Genomic DNA, 20,275 nt, shown 5'->3' with positions numbered 1-20,275 from the left:
GTGCCTCTCTTGATTTTTTGTCGAATATGACAAAATTTGATATTGCTTTGGTTTCATATGACTTAAATTTTGATTTATGATTTTATTTGAGTGATTTGTTTTCATTTGAAAACTTTTTTCATGGTTTTCATATTTCCTCATTCTTTTGTTTTCATAAATTCATTCATAAATTGTTTTCATAATAATACATTATGTTCATCTTGATATATTTATATATGTTCTCATTATCTCTTATATGTGAGTGAATTTTTAGCATATTTTTTATTTATGCTAGCTCACATATTTGCCATGATCTTTTATTGCATGTATTCTATATGTCATTTTGATAAGGGGAGCAATCCCTATATATATTTTTTTAGTCACCATGCTTATATATAGGGGAAGCTTTCGCTCTCTTCATTCTTTTGTTTTTCCTTTTTGATGTTATCAAAGGGGGAGAAATATTATGAGTATATTCTTTTTGTTTATATGCATGATAATTACAATATTGTATATTCTTTTCCTTTCATGCATATATCCTTTTTTGTAAATTGTTTGTCGTCATAAAAAAGGGGAGATTGTTGGCCTCTTTGTTTTGATGATGTTTAACAAATAAGTTATTACTAATGTTGTTTGTCTAGTGTTTGTGTTTATCTATTTATTATAGACAAACAACATGTTGGAGGATAGATGGAATCGAGCATTCACGATCAAATCCAATGGAGGTTGACGGAATAGTGGAGTGAAGCTACGCAATTCAAGTTAAAGATTCAAGTTCAAGTTTTATCCGCAAGTGTACCAAGTCGAGCTTATTGAAGACCTATAGCTTGGGTAATCTAGTTTAGGAGCTTATATTATGTGTGTTAAGTACTTTAAGTTCAATCATATATACACACACATTTTATTGGTTTCTTTGTATATATACATAATTATATATATATACAACACATGTTTTGGTGTGTATATATAGTTATATATATACATATATGTTTTGGTTTAATAGTTCTCAAGTTTTAATATGAAACAATTGAATACAATTAAAAATACATTTCTTATTTTATACTTATATGCATATATATGATTTCATCAATATCAATTTTATTTAGTTCAATGAAATCATATTTATTGTTTTTGAAAATTTTGCAAAATATGCAATTTTATGAAAATATTGTTTTCTTCGTTTACGGACTTAATAACAATCATATACATCTTTTATTAAGTCTATATAATCATTTTGTAAAGTTTCAAAATATGGTTTAGCCAAAATGTCAAAATTCATGTGTTTACATTTTTATGTTTTGGACTTGTTTGCATAATAATGATATTTTATATTTGGGAGGACTTTTTTGAAAACTAATCTTTGTAGCATGTTTATTATCATGTCTACAATCATTTCCCAAAGTTTCATATTTTTTGGAATTTGTTTGATATTTTTAAACAGAGTTTCAAAATCATAAAACTGCTTCAAACCTGTAAATTTTTATATATCAGTTTGCGATCGACCGCCATGATCGACCGCCTTGAGTCCAGAGACTCAGGATGTTTTTCAGAGGCTCCCCCCCCCCCCCCCCCCCCGATCGGATGCAGTCCAGAGAGTTTCATGGTCGACCGCCACAGTCGACCTGCTGATGTCCAGAGCCCAAAATAGTTTCTGGAGTTGGCCGACCGCGAGTTTTCCACGATCGACCGCCGAACTATCCATCAGCTTCTAAAGGCTAGTTTCCAGCTGTTTCTCTATGGGTGTTTTGGACAATTCCTTAGGGTTTTTGGCTGAGGTTTTGGGTGGCTATATATACCCCCTTGCTCTTATCTCTCATAAATCTAAGAAGTTTTTAAATAAGGTTTAACAATGGTTTAAGTTTCATTTAGTTTTGTTTCAAGTTTGGTTTGTGAAGATTGTTTCACAAGAAGAGGAGATCATCTTTGGTTTGAGCTTTCCACTTCACATCTCCATCTCTCTTGTTCTAGAGAAGTTTTCTTAACTCAATTATCTAGCTTGTTTACATTTACATTGTCATATTTATATTTTCTAGACTTTAATTGAGTTTGATTTTATTTTTCATTGTTTACACACATAACCATTGAGCTTATTGTATTTTCATACATTATATAATTTGGGTTGTGGGGTTTGTGTGACATTGAGAGTGAGCTTAATTGTGTTCTCATCTATTGTAGAGAACAAATTTGTATTTGTGAGTTTCATTGTGAGTTGCACATTGTATTACACTTGGACACCGAGATAAGTGGTTGGTGAGAGACGGGGTCGTTCCAAGAGGAGTGGGGTCGGTAGTAAAGCCTAGTGAGAAGTGGTAATTCTGAACACTTGAGGAAGGTAACACGAGCTAGGCCAACACTTAGAGGGTGTAAAGTGTATTTGCAAGTGTGTATGTTGTAAAGTTTTTGGTGAACTAGAAAATCGTATTGTGAGGTGTAAATGTTATTCGGGTGAGCGTAGAAAACCCGGTTGTGATAGTGGAGATCTCCTCGAGGTGAGGAGCGGAGACGTAGGTCGTGGGGACCAAACTCCTTGATCATATTGCTTGTTTGAGTTTGCATTGGTGCACTTATTTTTTGTGTTCATCTTATATCATCTTTGTCAATTGCTCATAGTGACCACTATCTTGTTTGTGTTTATATTACCCTTACGCTTCGTTTGGTACGCGGGAATGGACAGAAATGAGAATGGAATGGAATAGGAATGGAATGGATTGTATGTTGGAATGGAATGGTCATTCTCATTCTTATGTTTGGGTATGTTTGTAAAATGAAGTTAGAATGAAAATCTCATTCACATTCTCATGTTTGGTATCACTAGTTCACAAGTGAGAATGGAATCACATTTTTTAATAATGTCCTTACAACAACATATATTTTTAATAAGATAAAAATAAACATTAATGATGATAATTAAACAATTTTATTTATGCATTGGTTATATTACTTTTGGTGCATGTTATACTAATGCGCATGTTATCTCTCAAGTGTATGTTCTGTTTATATTTTTTAAACAATACTCACTATTTCTAAGTCTTAAAAAATTAAAGAAAAATAAATAAAAGATTATAGCATCTTTCATAGGTCCAAAAAAAAAAATATAAAGAATGATATCCACAGTTCTAGAAATATAAATTAACTCATTTGATAAAGTATCAAAATCACTCATATCATAATAGGGGTATAATTGAAAAATAGGGGTATAATTGAAAATTACCTATCTTCTCCCTTGAATAGGGGTATAAATTAACTTATTATTAATAGGGGTATAATTAAAAAAATACCTAACTGGTTTGATTCTCCCTTGAATGGGAATGAGCATTCCCTATATTCTCACTTGGAATGCTCATTCTCATAAAAAGTGGGAATGGTCATTACCTGGGAATGGGCATTCTAACATCTAAAACATAGGTTTGTTTGATATGAAGGAATGTGAAGTGAGAATGTCATTCCATTCCACCCTATTCCCACCTACCAAACATGTTGGCCTTCTTGTTTTGATGATGTTTTGATGATAATTTACAAACAATTTACCTCTAATGTTGTTTGCCTAGTGTTTGTATTTTTGTATCAATTGTAGATAAACAACAAGTTGGAGAATGGATGAAATTATGCTTCAACGATCATATCCAATGGAGGTTGGTAGAATAGTAGGTGAAGCATATGCAATTCAAGTTGAAGATCAAAGTTCTAACTTTATCCGTAATGTGTACCAAGTCAAGCTTATTGAAGATCAAGATCAAGCTTGGGTAACATTAGTTTATTTGCCTAGTGTTTGTATTTTTGTATCAATTGTAGATAAACAACAAGTTGGAGAATGGATGAAATTATGCTTCAACGATCATATCCAATGGAGGTTGGTAGAATAGTAGGTGAAGCATATGCAATTCAAGTTGAAGATCAAAGTTCTAACTTTATCCGTAATGTGTACCAAGTCAAGCTTATTGAAGATCAAGATCAAGCTTGGGTAACATTAGTTTAGGTTTATGTTATGTGTGTTGGTACTTTAAGCTCAATCATATATACATACACATTATATTGGTTTCCTTGTATATATATAGTTATACATATATACAACACAAGTTTTGGTTTTCATATATATTGATAAGTCTAGAGATTCTTCTAGAGAGATGAGCCACTTCTCTAGAAAAATCAACTTCACTCTCCGACGACGAAGATGAGTTGTCACTAGCTCCCTTGAGAGCTATGGTCTTCAATTTTGGTGACGGCTCCTCAACTTCGCGTGATGACACTTCCTCCTTTTCCTTCCCCTTGAGCTTCTTCTCATGCACTTTGAGCTTTCCGATGAGGCTATCAAGAGCTAAGGTAGTGAGGTCATGAGCTTCCTCAATGGCCGTAGCCTTGGGTTCCCATGTCGGAGTCAAGGAGCGAAGTATCTTGTAATTCATCTCTTGAATGGATAATTGCTTATCTAGACCATGTAATTCATTGATGATATTAGTAAAACGAGAAAACATAGCATCAATGGATTCATTTGGAAGCATTTTAAATAGCTCATAATCATGCATAAGTCCACTAATCTTAGATTCCTTAACTTGGGGGGTTCCTTCATGTGTGACACATAATTTTACCCAAATTTCGTATGCGGTTGCACACGTGGAAACTCTATTATATTCATTAGGGGAAAGACCACAAATTAAGGCGTTCATAGCCTTAGCGTTGAGATTAGCTAGGTGCCTTTCTCCATCGGTCATGTTCCCGACTTTGGACTTTTCTTCATATTTCTCTTCTATGAGCTCTAGAATGTCAAGGTCTATGCAACGAAGGTAAATTCTCATCCTAGCCTTCCAATAAGCAAAATTAGTGCCGGTGAAGAGAGGTGGTCTAGTTGTGGATTGTCCTTCTAGCATATGCATATTCAAAGAGGCCTCCATTAGATCTTTTCTCTAAGGTTGTTAAACCAAAAACTGATATAGAGACCAAGCTCTGATACCAATTGTTGGACCCTAGAGGGGGGGTGATTAGGGTCAAGAGGCTCTAATATGCAATTTAAAACTCAGCACAAGCAAACCACAAAACAGAAGTGCAATCAAATAGAAAGAGATAGAGTTAGGAATCGTTATCCTTGACGCGCGATGTGTTAACGAGGTTCGGCCCGCTGACCTACGTCCCCGCTCCCCACTCTCGAGGAGAAATCCACTAACACATCCGGTTTGGAAGCCGGAACTTCGTCTACACAGCGATCCCACAAGATCTCTCTCTCACTACACAGTTTGATCTCACAGATCACACTCCCTCACAGTAGATCTCCACAGATCTCAACCACACAGCAGCAGAAGAAAAAACAAGCAAGAACCTCTCTTTACACAAGCCCCTATAGCAAAGAGAAGAGTACTGAAGCTGGGAAGTGAAACACACTTGAAACAGAGAGGAAAAACAGAGTTTTGAAAATTTTCTCAGGAAACAGAAAAAGCTCTCTGGTTTTCAAACGTTAGGGCTTAGAGGAAGAAGAAGAGGTCTGGGGATTTTATAGGAGAGTTTAAATCATTTTAAAACAAAAACAAATCTACCCAAATGAGATAATAATCTCTTCTTCAGACCCTCATCACAGACTGTGCCAATCACTAACAAGTGAAAGCACAGGGTTCGAGGCAAACGACCGTTTTAAAAAAGTCGCGGCTGAACAGAGGCAAAAATCGGTTGACCGAAGAAAATATCGGTCGACCGAAAAATACCTTCGGTCGACCGACCGAAAAAATCGGTCGACCGCCAGCAGCTAAGGAGTTTTGACAAAACATCCAGAGACTCATCGGTCGACCGGCACGGTCGACCGATTAAGGGTTGAGAAATTCGGTCGACCGTATCGGTCGACCGACGACACTCTGGAGACATAGAGAAGAAAGGTCATCGGATCGGTAGACCGGACCGGTCGACCGATTTCTGACATATTCTGAAATCAGGTTATTTGACCAAGTTGAAATATTTCCAAAATATTCATTTGACCTCTGAAAATTCTGAAACTTTGTAAAATGTTTTTAATACTAAAAACAAACTGCTTGGAAAAAGAATTTTGCAGATAGGTACTCAAACTTGTGAAAAATAGTATTTTGTGAAAAACGCTTAAAAGCACAAGTTTAAAAACGTGTGTGTGATTCCCAATAGCTTCAAGTAAACTCAGTAACTCTTTGCCTACATTCTAGCACTAGAGAGAAAAAACAAAAGAAAGCTAATATCCTCATATAGAGAGCAATATACTTGAGCTTTGATATAGCTTGAATCGGATGAAGCTTTTGATTGAATTTGTCGTTCTTGAAATAACGTTGCTTCATCTCTTGGCCTCCTCCTCCTTTGGATATCTTCGTTGTAGCGTATATTCCATCCATCCTCCGTTAATGGCACTAACGAGCTTGACAAATGATTTTACTACATTTACACTCAATAAGCCATTAGTACCGATAATGGTGGTTGTAAGAACATCATCAAAACATAAGGGCTAACAATCTCCCCCTTTTTGATGATGACAACCAACCATTATATAAGAGCAAAAATAAAATAGCTTATAGATAGGTGCTCCCCCTATCTATGAGCTCCCCCTAAATATATGCAACAAATGAGGAGATTTCTCTCCCCCTTTGTCACCATCAAAAATGGGGTAAAGAGAAATGCCAAATGCAAAATGCAACTAATCAAGCAAGCAATGTAGAACTTTCACATAGTGCATAAGCCCAAACCATTTCTTATGCGACAAAAATCATCCTCTCCAAGAGGCTTAGTAAATATATCCGCTAGTTGAGATTTGGTGTCAACAAATACTAGGGATACATCTTGTCTCTCTACATGATCGCGTAAGAAATGATGGCGCACGTCAATATGCTTAGTTCTAGAATGCAAAACCGAATTTTTGGAAATATTTATGGCACTTGTGTTATCACAAAAGATTTTAATATTTTGAAAATTCAAATCATAGTCAACTAAACTTTGTTTCATCCATAAAACTTGAGCACAACATAAGCCGGCGGCAATGTATTCCGCTTCCGTAGTGGACAATGCAACACAATTTTGTTTCTTGGAAGCCCAAGAAACAAGGGAATTTCCTAAGAATTGGCATGTTCCACTAGTACTCTTGCGATCTACCTTACATCCGGCAAAGTCGGCATCACAAAAACCATATAAATCAAAAGTGGTGCTTTTTGGATAAAACAAACCAAGGTTAAAAGTTCCATTAACATACTTAATGATCCTTTTAACCGCAATTAAATGAGATGCTTTTGGAGAAGCTTGAAAACGTGCACATGCACATACACTAAACATGATGTCGGGTCTACTAGCGGTGAGATAAAGAAGACTACCTATCATACCTCGGTATAGTTTTTGGTCCACATCTTCACCACTCTCATCCGCATCAAGCTTAACACTAGTACTCATGGGAGTAGGCGCATGCTTAGAATTCTCCAACTTAAATTTCTTCACCAATTCCTTCGCATACTTGCTTTGTGAAATGAAGATCCCATCCTTAGTTTGCTTGACTTGGAGCCCGAGAAAGAATGTAAGCTCTCCCATCATACTCATCTCAAAGTGATCCTGCATAACTTTAGAAAATTCCTTGCACAAGGATTCATTAGTAGCACCAAAAATAATGTCATCCACATATATTTGAACTAAAATGAAATCATTTTTCCTTTTTCTCACAAAAAGTGTGTTATCAATAGATCCTTTTGAAAAACCATTTTCAACAAGAAAACTAGAGAGGCGAGCATACCAAGCCCTAGGAGCTTGTTTCAACCCATATAAAGCTTTTTGTACCCGGTAAACATGATTAGGAAAAGCATGATCTATAAAACCGGGGGGTTGCTCAACATACACTTCCTCTTCTATAAAACCATTTAAGAAAGCACTTTTGACATCCATTTGAAATAGTTTGAAATTTTTAAAACTAGCAAATGCCAAAAACATCCTAATAGATTCCAACCTTGCAACCGGTGCAAAGGTTTCATCATAGTCTATGCCCTCCTCTTGATTGTATCCTTGGGCAACCAAACGTGCTTTATTTCTAGTTACAATGCCATGTTCATCAAGTTTGTTTCTAAAAACCCATTTTGTACCAATAACACTAGCATTGTTAGGTCTAGGAACTAACTTCCAAACTTCATTTCTTTGAAAATTGTTTAATTCTTCATGCATAGCCAAAACCCAAAACTCATCATTTAAAGCATCATTAACCTTTTTAGGTTCTAGTTGAGATAGAAATGCAACATTACCACATTCACTCAAGGCTTTTGAGCGAGTTATAACTCCTTTTGAAGGGCTCCCAATGATTTGTTCCTTTGGGTGGTTTGATGTGAATTTCCAAGCTTTAGGTTGTTCAACTTGATCTTGAGCATTTGTGCAATCTACATCCTTTTGAGCTTCTATAGAGGGAGTGTCATTGATTTGCAACAAGTCCAATCCTCCCTCAATATCATCATCATCATCCTTCCTAGGCAAAACAACTTGAGAGCCAACATTAGTCTCATCAAAAGTAACGTTTATAGACTCTTCAACAACGAGGCTTCGTTTATTGAAGACCCTATAAGCCTTACTTCGAGGTGCATAACCCAAGAAAATACCAACATCAATTTTGGAATCAAATTTATCATGGTGATCTTTTGTATTTAAAATAAAACATTTGCAACCAAAGACACGAAAATAGCCAATGAAAGGAGTTTTTCCAAAATAAAGTTCATAAGGGGTTTTCTTAAGCTTTGGTCTAATCAAAACACGATTTAAAACATGGCAAGCCGTGTTGACGGCTTCCGCCCAAAAATATTTTGGCAAATCAAAAGAATTAAGCATAGTGCGTGCCATCTCTTGTATGGTGCGATTTTTCCGTTCAACAACACCATTTTGTTGTGGTGTTCTAGGAGCGGAAAACATATGAGTTATACCATGATGAGCACAAAAATCATAGAAAAATTCATTTTGAAATTCACCACCATGATCACTTCTTATCTTAACAACTTTCAAATCTTTTTCATTTTCAATTCTTTTAACATGATTTGCAAATTCTTCAAAACAATCATTTTTCTTTGCAAGAAATATTGTCCATGTAAAACGAGAAAAATCATCAATAATCACAAAAACATAGTGTTTGCCTCCAAGAGAGGTAACACGCATAGGACCAAATAAATCAAGATGAAGTAATTGCAAGGGTTTAGAAGTCGATACCTCATGGATGGATTTGAAAGAAGATTTTGTTTGTTTACCTTTGGCACAATCCTCACAAATTGTATCTTTTATGAAGTGCAAGCTAGGTAGCCCTTTCACAAGATTCTTCTTAGACAATTTTGATATTAACTCCATATTTGCATGTCCAAGTCTCTTGTGCCAAATCCAAGGGTTTTCATCAATAGCCGCAAGACACTTCACATCTTGATTAACTAACTCATTCATCTCAAAAATATAAACATTAGACTTGCGATTTGCAATAAAAACAATTTTTCCATCCATACTAATGATGCATTTATCCGGTTTAAAAGAAATATCAAAACCTTTATCACTTAATTGGCTAATGCTAAGAAGATTATGATTCAAACCACTTACTAAATAAACATCTTCAATTGTGGGTGAGGGTTTCTTACCAATAGACCCGATACCAATGATTTTACCTTTCTCACCACCACCGAAGGAGACATTGCCTCCTTCAATCCTTGATAGGGTTGCAAATAACTCTTTGTTGCCCGTCATATGATGTGAGCAACCACTATCAAGGTACCACATCTCCTTACGTCGTTGCCGTGACGTTCCCTACAAAAGAAGAAGATGAAGGTGTAGTAGCTTTAGGTACCCATGTCTTGGGTCCTTGGTGGTTAGTAGTCTTGGTACCTTTGGGTACCCATATCAATCCATAAAAATCTTGGTTGTCTTTAATTCTACAATGAGTAGAAATGTGTCCATGTCTCATACAATAGGTGCATACAAAATTTCTTTTGTATGTACGGATGTTAGAGTTATGAAACCTATTTCTACCATGGTGATTATAGTTGGTATAAGCATGAGTGGGTCTAAACCTACAACCCTCAATTTCTAATCTTTCAATCTTTGATCTTAATTGCTTGTTCTCGAAATCGAGATCTCCTAGCAATTCATCTTTTAGAGCAAGAGAGGTTGTTAGTTGTTCTAGCTTAATATCACAAGAGGCATGCAATTTTTTAAAAGAAGAGTATTCTTTAGACATTCTTTTAAATTCAAAGTTCAACTCTTCTAAAGCCATAGCTATGTCACATTGCATATAGAAAGATTCACTTTCGGCCTCGGATATTACCTCATGTTCATTTGCCATGAAACAAACATTTGGGTCATGAAGAGCAAGTTTGGCTCCTTCTTCATCACTATCCGAGTCACTTGGTTCGGATTCTTCCCATCCGGCATACATAGCCTTCTTCTTCTTGTACTTCATGTACTTTTCTTTGAGCTTGGGGCAATCCTTAGCGATGTGACCCGGTTCATTGCACTCAAAACATTTACCTACACGAGAGGAAAACTTGTTGTTAGATCGAGGGTTAAATTTCTTGTTCATTTTTATGAGTCTAGAGATTCTTCTAGAGAGATGAGCCACTTCTCTAGAAAAATCGACTTCACTCTCCGATGACGAAGATGAGTTGTCACTAGCTCATTTGAGAGCTATGGTCTTCAACTTTGGTGACGGCTCCTCAACTTCACGTGATGGCACTTCCTCCTTTTCCTTCCGCTTGAGCCTCTTCTCATGCACTTTGAGCTTTCCGATGTGGCTATCAAGAGCTAAGGTAGTAAGGTCATGAGCTTCCTCAATGGCCGTAGCTTTGGGCTCCCATGCCGGAGTCAAGGAGCAAAGTATTTTGTAGTTCATCTCTTGAATGGATAATTGCTTATCTAGACCATGTAATTCATTGATGATATTAGTAAAACAGGAAAACATAGCATCAATGGATTCATTAGGAAGTATTTTAAATAGCTCATAATCATGCATAAGCCTACTAATCTTAGATTCCTTAACTTGGGGGGTTCCTTCATGTGTGATACATAACTTCACCCAAATTTCGTATGCGGTTGCACACGTGGAAACTCTATTGTATTCATTGGGGGAAAGACCACAAATTAAGGCGTTCATGGCCTTAGCATTTAGATTGGCAAGGTGCCTTTCATCATCGGACATGTTCTCGACTTTGGACTTCTCTACATATTTCTATTCTATGAGCTCTAGGATGTCAAGATCAATGCAACGGAGGTAAATTCTCATCCTAGCCTTCCAATAAGCAAAATTAGTCCCGGTGAAGAGTGGTGGTCTAGTGGTGGATTGTCCTTCTAACATATGCATATTCAAAGAAGCCTCCATTGGATCTTTTCTCTAAGGCAGTTAAACCAAAAACTAATATAGAGACCAAGCTCTGATACCAATTATTGGACCCTAGAGGGGGGGTGATTAGGGTCAAGAGGCTCTAAGATGCAATTAAAAAACAGTACAAGCAAACCACAAAACAGTAATGCGATAAAAGAAAGAGAGATAGAGTTAGGAGTTCGTTATCCTTGACGCGCGATGTGTTAACGAGGGTCGGCCCGCTGACCTACGTCCCCGCTCCCCACTCTCGAGGAGAAATCCACTACACACCCGGTTTGGAAGCCGGAACTTCGTCTACACAGCGATCTCCACAGATCTCTCTCACTACACAGTTTGATCTCAACAGATCACACTCACTCACGGTTGATCTACACAAGATCTCACTCACACAGCAGAAGCAAAAGATGCAAGACTCTCTCTTTACACAGCCCCTATGGCAAAGAGAAAGGTTACTGAAGCTGGGAAGTGAATCACACACAAAAAGACCGAAAAAATGCTTCGGTCGACCGACCGAAAATTTCGGTCGACCGACCGAAAATTTCGGTCGACCGACCGAAAATTTCGGTCGACCGACCGAAAATTTCGGTCGACCGACCGAAAATTTCGGTCGACCGCTAGCCGCTTTGAAAAATTAGAAAACGAGCAGAGACTTTATCGGTCGACCGGCACGGTCGACCGACCAAAGATTTGAGCTTTCGGTCGACCGCGCCGGTCGACCGACAAACTCTCTGGAGTCCAGTGACGAATGCTCATAGGTGCGGTCGACCGGTCCGGTCGACCGCATTCTGATACATTTGCACAGACTGATTTTTTGACTCAAACTAAAATATTTGTAAAATATTTATTTGACCTCTGAAAATTATAAAACTTTGTAAAATATTTTTAATACTGAAAACAAACTGTTTGGAAAAAGAATTTTACAGATAGGTCCTCATACTTAGTATTTTGTGAAAAACGCTTAAAAACATAAGTATGAAAGCGTGTGTGTGATTCCCAATAGCTTCAAGTAAAATCAGTAACTCTTTGCCTACATTCTAGCACTAGAGAGAAAATAGAAAACAAGCTAATATCCTCACATAGAATATAGTTCTTGAGTCTTGATAGCTTTAAGTTTGATGAAGCTTCTTTATGGATTTGTTGTTCTTGAATTAACATTGCTTCATCATTATGCCTCCTCCTCCTTTAGATATCATCGTTGTAGCATATATTCCACCCATCCTCCATCAATGACACTAACAAGCTTGATAAATGAATTTACTATATTTGTACTCAATAGGCCATTAGTACCGATAATGGTGGTTGTAAAACATCATCAAAATATAAGGGCTAACAATCTTTCCCTTTTTAATGATGACAACCAACCATTATATAAGAACAAAAATAAAATAGCTTATAGATAGGTGCTCCCCCTATCTATGAGCTCCCCCTTAGTGTATACAATATATGCAACAAATGAGGAGATTTCTCTCCCCCTTTGTCACCATCAAAAATGGGGTAAAGAGAAAATAAAATACAACTAAACAAGCACACAATGTAGAACTTTCACATAGTGCATAAGCCCAAACCATTTCTTATGCGACAAAAATCATCTTCTCCAAGAGGCTTAGTAAATATATCCGCTAGTTGAGATTTTGTGTTAACAAATACTAGGGATACATCTTGTCTCTCTACATGATCGTGTAAGAAATAATGGCGCACATCAATATGCTTAGTTCTAGAATGCAAAACCGAATTTTTGAAAATATTTATAGCACTTGTGTTATCACAAAAGATTTTAATATTTTGAAAGTTCAAATCATAGTCAACTAAGCTTTGTTTCATCCATAAAACTTGAGCACAACATAAGCTGGCGGCAATGTATTCCGCTTTCGTAGTGGACAATGCAACACAATTTTGTTTCTTGGAAGCCCAAGAAACAAGTGAATTTCCTAAGAATTGGCATGTTCCACTAGTACTCTTGCGATCTACCTTACATCCGGCAAAGTCGGCATCACAAAAACCATATAAATCAAAAGAGGTGCCTTTTGGATAAAAAAGACCAAGGTTAAAAGTTCTATTAACATACTTAATGATCCTTTTAACCGTAATTAAATGAGATGTTTTTGGAGATGCTACTGGAGGAGTTGCAACTACCCCCAGCTCCTTCAGAGTTATAGCATTTGGGTTAGAGGTTTCAGGATATTTATAATGGTATTCATTCCCATCCCTTGTAGCGAAAGATTCCTGCTCTTCTTCAGAAAGCGGTAAAGCTAGAATTTTAACAGGACTTCTCTTTTCCTTTGCCATTTGATTTCTTCTTTGATGTGGATGTCGTCCACTGTTCATCTTCAAGTAAATCCGGATGAACCCAAAGGATTTCGCCGTTGGGGGTTGTGTGAGATACAAGCCCTTTTTTGCACTGTCCATGAGGGTCATCGTTGATGGTCTGCATCTTGACCTTTGATACTGGTTTGGCTTGAAACCAGGATAAAGGAACCGATCCAAAGCTGATAGACACCGCATTTGCACCTACTTTCTTCTCTTTTGGCTTTGGTGTCATGATACCAACATCGATTAAGGTTTGTATATTGTCTTTTAAGACATAACACGCCTTAGTGGGATGGTAGACCCTTCTGTGATATGCACAATACTTCGGGTCATTAGTCTTCGTTGCTTCTTCTTGGTTTGTGACCGGTGGAAGCTTGATCTTGTTGTTATCCAGCAGGTATTTGAAGATGACTGGAACTTCATCATCCTTAAAAGAATACTCCTTCGGGAATTTAGGCTCTGAGGCCTTAAACTGCTTCGGAGGCTGTTGATTCTGATTCGGTGCCAATTGGAAGGATGACTGTTGTGGTTGTTATTGTGGCTGTTATGATGTTTGATGTGCATCAACAGCAGCCCCAGACCCTCTTTCTCTGCCTCGAGAATTAAAATTCTATTTCTGAGGATTATCTTGTGGCAGTCCCCTCTCCAACTTCTTTCTCTTAAGAAAGCACTCGGCTTGTTCACCTCTCACTTTCAACTCCTTCCAAGTTTTAGAAGGTACAACCCCCATGACTTCTAACACATCCAGCGACAAGTTATTGTGACATGTCTGTAGGATAAACTCTTCTGTGAGCGGATCTCGGCAATTTAACACTTTGTTCCGGAATCGTTTGATGAAGACATCAACTGACTCCCCGTTTATCTGCTTCTCATCCAACAAGGTGCCAATTGAGACCTCCATGTCGTCGTCGAAGAAATTGGTGAGGAATAATCCTTCCATATCTTCCCAGCTAGTGATGCTCCCGGGTTTGAGACGTCGGTACCAATCGAAGGCAGGCCCGCGAAAGATTCCTACGAATGACCGGACCATCAATGCTTCGTTTTCGGATATTGCGCCAAGATGTGACTTGAAATAGATCAAGTGCTGAGTGGGTGAACCCCTTCCATCAAAAGGAGTAAAGTTAATCAAATTAAACTTTGGGGGATAAGGAATCAGATCCCACTCCCTCGGGTACGGGTATGGAATGCCCGTTTTCTTCACTTCTTGGGCCGTTATTAGAGCATTGACTTTGCTCTCGAGATCCTGCATCTTTTTATCTTCTTCCTCACTCTTCTTCAGGTAAATTTGAGGAGGTTGAGTAGATGATTTGGCCGGGCCGCTTCCAGAATCATCTTTATCAGGAGGAGGATCAACAAAGATAGTCTCGTCTTCTTCACCATCGTCCTCAGTTGTACGTACAGGTCTGGCGTTACGCTTGTTGGATTCCGCCTTTTGGCTTGATTCCGGTTGATGTTGTTGAATTTGCAAATCTCGAACCTGCTGCATGGTCAACTCCATCTCTGTTTTGATTTCGGCTCTAATTTTCTCACGTTGTTTAGCTAACGCTTCCTGCAGTATTTGAGCCAATTGATCTGACGTGATTGCGAAAGATTCTCTGACTCGCTCGCCCAACACTGGACGTGGTATCATCCGACGCAACAGCAGAATAAGTATCTGACAGTTCTTCGTCTGAGGATAACCCTTCGTGCATTTTCTTGTAGTCCCGACGCCGACTTGCTCTTCGTTGTAACCGTGACATTCTTTGAGATAGACCCTGCTCAACTCTCCCTTCTGGAGAGAAATCAGGGTCAGGGTTGACTAATAGCTGCTTTCCTCTGCCAGTTATGTTAATAGTGACCTCAGGGAATTCATCTCGCCGAATTGTAGGTTTCTTCTTGTTGAAGCGCCTCACTTTGGGTTTTGGCATTTCCGTAGATAGTCTTTGAAGTACGAAGACTCTTGTTGAGTTAGTTTTAGAGCAACCGCATTCTGTCAATACTGCTTTAATGAGCCTCTCGCAGGAGCAGTGAGACTCGTCTTCTCGGACAATTCTTTTTCTTGAATTATTGTTTTGATAGTACAGCTCCGCAGGAGCAGTGAGACTCGTCTTCTCGGACAATTCTTTTTCTTGAATTATTGTTTTGATAGTACAGCTCGTTGTTGTTTGTGGGAAATTTGTATTAAAAAGACAATGAAGGAAAATTGATTCGTATTCCTTTAATCTTAGTTACAATTGGATTTCCTGATTACAAAAGAGAAGAGAATGATCTGGATTCTCTCCTTTGTTTAATTCTGGGTTCTTCACGGTGGCGATGAGATGCCTCCCTCGAATGCTTGCGTCGAGTTTGCTTCTCGTTGACGATCCGACGTCTTGTTTCACTGGAACATAGTCTTCTCCTCACGATTTGACGTTGTGGAGAACTCTGAACGAGTTTAAACTCTATGAAAGAGTTGATTTAACCGAAAGTCGGTTATAAGCCAAGGATGAAGAAGATCTTGTTGCTGATCTCCAAAGCTCCAAAAATGCTCTCTCAAAAGCTCCAACCGATCCAACTCCTCGATCTGATTATCAAAAATCCGATCCTTAACTCTGTTGAGTTTGTTGTTATTTATAGGGGATTAAGGGGTGTAACCACCTCCTTAATTCGCTCCTAAGTGGGGCTAATGGGATGTAACCGCCCCTTAAATCACTCCTGAGTGGAGTTGTGATCCCCTCAGATCGTGGGAAACGGTTTTGAAACCGTTCAACTCGTGTTTGAACGAGTCAAACGCAGATCCTGCATTCTGGCATGAATTCTGCATTCAAACGCGGTGTCTGGAAGCTTGAACGCATCGTCTGGAAGCTGCGTTTGCAGCGGATGAAAGCTGCGTTTGGCAGCGGTATAGAGCTGCGTTGGGCAGCGTTTGGAGCTGCGTTGAGCAGCGTCGGGCGGCGAATAGAGCTGCGTTGTGCAGCGATGTTGAGCTGCGTCGGGCAGCGATGTTGAGCTGCGTCGGGCAGCGATGTTGAGCTGCGTCGGGCAGCGATGTTGAGCTGCGTCGGGCAGCGATGTTGAGCTGCGTCGGGCAGCGATGTTGAGCTGCGTCGGGCAGCGATGTTGAGCTGCGTCGGGCAGCGATGTTGAGCTGCGTCGGGCAGCGATGTTGAGCTGCGTCGGGCAGCGAGGTTGTCGTGAAGGTTGTCAGATTGTAACCTTCAGCGATCTATGTGAAAGTCTTCAAATTGTAGCCTTCTGGAAGTCGTCAGATTGTAACTTCCATCATCGGTGTTTTGATGGGGATCAGCTATCTATTGTGATTTTTAGACAGCCTACAGAACCCCTCCAAAGTTTTCGAAAGTTCGCGGTTGACTGGGACGAATTTTCGGAATACTTTGGATCTCAACTCTGATCTTGGAGCTGTTGATTCCTTGTGGTAAAGGATTTGTTCTCTACACTTGCTTCGAAGGCATCATGGTTGAAGGGATTTGCCACGTAGGACCTGTGTGAAGGTATGCGCCATAATCCTGCTTCTCGAATGTGAGGGTGGATCCTGCATTTTGAACTTGAGATGTGGGTCTCACCCTTGCATGTTGAATTTGGAACACAGGTGTGACCTCGGCGTTTGGTTTTTGCATCGCGGGTCTGACCTCACCGTTTTGACTTAAGACATGGAAGTGGCTTCCGTGCATTTTTGACTAAGTCTTTGAGACTTGTCTTCAGCTTATTCGTTTCAAGGTTTTGACTTGAGACATGGAAGTGGCTTCCGTGCATTTTTGACTAAGTCTTTGAGACTTGTCTTTGGCTCATCTGTTTTAAGTCTCGGCTCACATCCATTAAGCTGATGGACCTGCAAACGTGCATAGGATTTTTGGCAAACCCTCAGCCATCAACGGATTTGATAAGCCTTTACCGACTACCGTTTGAGTCGGGCTAGCATGTGGATTGTCTAAGTCCGTAACCGGCAACGCGTGTTAGGCGTAGACTTATCTCTAATTAGGGATCGAGATAAAGTCCCCCATGCGTAAAAGGCATGGATTTTGGTGCTACGATGTTGAATACGTAGACTTTGTCGCTGTTTCTTCCTGTGTTATATTTTTACTTAAAACACTGAAAGAAAATTAGAAGTACCAGAGGTGTAGTATTAACTTGGCGTGAATTTTCACTTAGAATGAAATTCAGAAACTTTCTTTATTATCACTGGGATAATTTCAGAAAATCTCTAATCCGCTGGGGATTTTATAATGACAACTTGTTATTCTTGTTGAAAAAGGATTAACAAGTTCATTGAGGGGGTTTGACTGTTAGAGGTGTGATGTTAACCTAACAGTATTTATAGACCTATCGCTCTGTTGACGAGAGTCGATAAGTGGAAAGTGTTGCGATCGGAGCAACTTTGAGGACCTATCGCTCTGTTGACGAGAGTGGATAAATTAATTTTGTCAGAGGTGTGATATTAACGTGACAAGAAGAATATTGCGATCGGGGCAATTTTGAAGACTTATCGCTCTATTGGGGAGAGTCGATAAGTGGATTTTGTCAGAGGTGTTTGATATTAACGTGACAAGAGAATGTTGCGATCGGAGCAACTTTGTGGACTTATCATCCTATTGATGAGGATTGATAAGTAAATTTGTCAGAGGTTTGATATTAACGTGATAGAAAGATGTTGCGATCGGGGCAATTTTGAGGACTTATCATCCGATTGAAGAGGATTGATAAGTAGGTTGTCAGAGGTATGATGTTAACGTGACAAGAATGTGTTGCGATTGGAGACAGGATTGTGTTGCGATCGGAGCAACTTTGTGGACTTATCATCCTATTGAAGAGGATTGATAAGTGGGTTGTCAGAGGTGTGATATTAACGTGACAAGAATGTGTACTTGTGACTTGCACAAGATTTTAGGAATTAGCGTCTCGCTGGGGAAACTTGCTAAATGAGTTTATCATCAAAAGCGATGAATTTTGATACTAAGATTTTAAAGACTTAGTATCTTGCTGGGGAAGATTGCGATTTGAGCAATTTTGAGGACCTATCATCCTATTGAAGAGGATTGATAAGTTGATTGTCAGAGGTATATTGTTAATGTGACAAATTGGAGCGATGCCAGTTGAATGCATACTCTGTGGGGATGATGATCGTCAGAAGTGTAATATTAACTTGACGATGTGAAAGATTTGTTACTCTTAATCCAGTGGATTCCAAGTAACCAACCCCAGTCTTGATTAAAACTTAGCAGGGGAATAAAAAGAGGTAGACAAGGCACATCACCTAGTGAGGCACTATCCATGAAGTCGGAATAGAGGCACATCACCTGGTAGGCCATTATCTGGTAAGTTTGACTATCAGAGGTAACTGTTAACGTGATAGTTTTGTGGACCCGCCATCCTACTTAAAGAGGATTGGTGGGGGAATTTGGAGGAAAAGGACTATCAGAGGTGACGGTTAACGTGATAGTTTTGGTGGACCCGCCATCCTACTTGAAGAGGATTGGTGGGGGAATTTGGAGGAAAAGGACTATCAGAGGTGATCATTAACGTGATAGTTTTGGTGGACCCGCCATCCTACTTGAAGAGGATTTGTGGGGGAATTTGGAGGAAAAGGACTATCAGAGGTGACGGTTAACGTGATAGTTTTGGTGGACTCGCCATCCTATTGATGAGGATTTGTGGGGGATTGATGGACTATCAGAGGTGATCATTAACGTGATAGTTTTGGTAGATTTTGTGGTTGACAGAGGTATTCTGTTGAACATGACAACTCAGAAAATTTGTTACTTATAATCCAATGGACTATAAATAAACCAACCCCCAGTCTTGAACAAGTGCAGGGGGGAAGAGTAGACGTGACACATTGCTTAGTGAGCCACTGTCTAACGAGTTTGACTATCAGAGGTAATTGTTAACGTGATAGTTGTTGGACCCGTCATCCTACTAGAGAGGATTGACTTCAGCGGCCGTAGTATCTTCTTCTTCTGACTGAAAAGATTGGGCTTGGTCCGATTGCTCAGGAGAAGATTGGGCTTGGTCCGATTGCTCAGGAGAATCCTGCCTACTTTGTTCTTCAGCTTTGATCCTGGCAATAATCTTTTGAGCCTGTTCGCCTTGAGAGATTAGTTGTCTCCAAGAACGACATTCTGCAACTCCGATTCGGGCTAGGAGGTCGGTTTGCAAATTGTACCGATAGGTCTCCACTAGTGTCATACCTGACGAACACTGGAGAGCCATGGTTCGGAACCTCTTGACGAAGGCTTTGACGGACTTCCTCTTCTTCTGCTTAGTGGCGAGAAGGGTATGAATGGAGACTTCTGTATCATCTTCAAAGAATCTCGACAGGAAGAGTCTCTCTAGATCTGCCCACTTTTGGATACATCCTACAGGAAGTTTCCTGAACCATTCAAAGGCAACTCCCTTGAGGGTGCCAATGAATAATCGAGCCAGTATGGCGTCATTTGATATCACATTCTCAGTATGTGACTTGAAATGATAGATATGTTGGTTCGGTGATCCCGTGCCGTCAAAAATTTGTAGCGTCGGGACTTCGAATTTTGGAGGATAAGGGGCTGCATCCCATTCGGCCGGATAGGGTCTGACAACTCCCTCTAGTATGTGACTTGAAATGATAGATATGTTGGTTCGGTGATCCCGTGCCGTCAAAAATTTGTAGCGTCGGGACTTCGAATTTTGGAGGATAAGGGGCTGCATCCCATTCGGCCGGATAGG

This window comes from Asparagus officinalis, chromosome 7, assembly GCF_001876935.1.
Source record: "Asparagus officinalis chromosome 7, Aspof.V1, whole genome shotgun sequence".
NCBI lineage: Eukaryota > Viridiplantae > Streptophyta > Magnoliopsida > Asparagales > Asparagaceae > Asparagus > Asparagus officinalis.
Note: the sequence above shows the minus strand (reverse complement) of the source record.